Raw genomic sequence first — 551 nt, 5'->3', positions numbered from 1 at the left:
TTTAACAATTTCTTTAACAGTATATATATATATATATATATATATATATATATATATATAGAGAGAGAGAGAGAGAGAAAAGACGGAGAGAGAGAGAGACAGAAAAAAGAGTCCGAAATAGCCAGACATAGACAGAAATAGCCAGTCTGAGTGGCACTGGCTACCACCTCCAAGCACAGGAAACAACAATACCTAAACATAAATACCCCAGAAAGTGAAGGTGAAAATCTCCCCGCCGGTAGCGTAGTGGTTATCGCACCAGACCAGTATTCTGGAGGTCGTGGGTTCGAATCCCACCTGGCGGGCATTTTTTCTCCACTTTCTTTCTTTCCAAATTATTTATCTGTTTCAATGACCTGCCAAATCCTCCCCTTCGCTTTCCGAGGTTTTTTTGACTGCCAACTCTTATTTCTTTCTTATTTTCAACGGGCTCCTCAATTCCCATTCATATATATATATATGTAAATATATATATATATATATATATATATATATATATATATATATATATATATATTGTAAGCACTAAGGCAGCCATTAGCAGCCGTATG

At 35.9% G+C, this 551-nt stretch overlaps 1 non-coding gene across 1 annotated transcript; it reads left to right on the top strand.

Moving 5' to 3' along the window:
• Positions 1-232: 232 nt before the first annotated feature.
• On the top strand, positions 233-305 carry Trnat-agu (transfer RNA threonine (anticodon AGU)). The gene has a single exon. It is a non-coding gene; the product is annotated as a tRNA-Thr (tRNA).
• The last annotated feature ends 246 nt before the right edge of the window (positions 306-551 follow it).

This window comes from Haemaphysalis longicornis, unplaced genomic scaffold (assembly GCF_048455015.1).
Source record: "Haemaphysalis longicornis isolate Haplotype H1 unplaced genomic scaffold, Haemaphysalis longicornis Haplotype H1 scaffold_13, whole genome shotgun sequence".
Classification (NCBI taxonomy): Eukaryota; Metazoa; Arthropoda; class Arachnida; order Ixodida; family Ixodidae; genus Haemaphysalis; species Haemaphysalis longicornis.
This window is presented reverse-complemented; position numbering and strand designations above follow the sequence as displayed.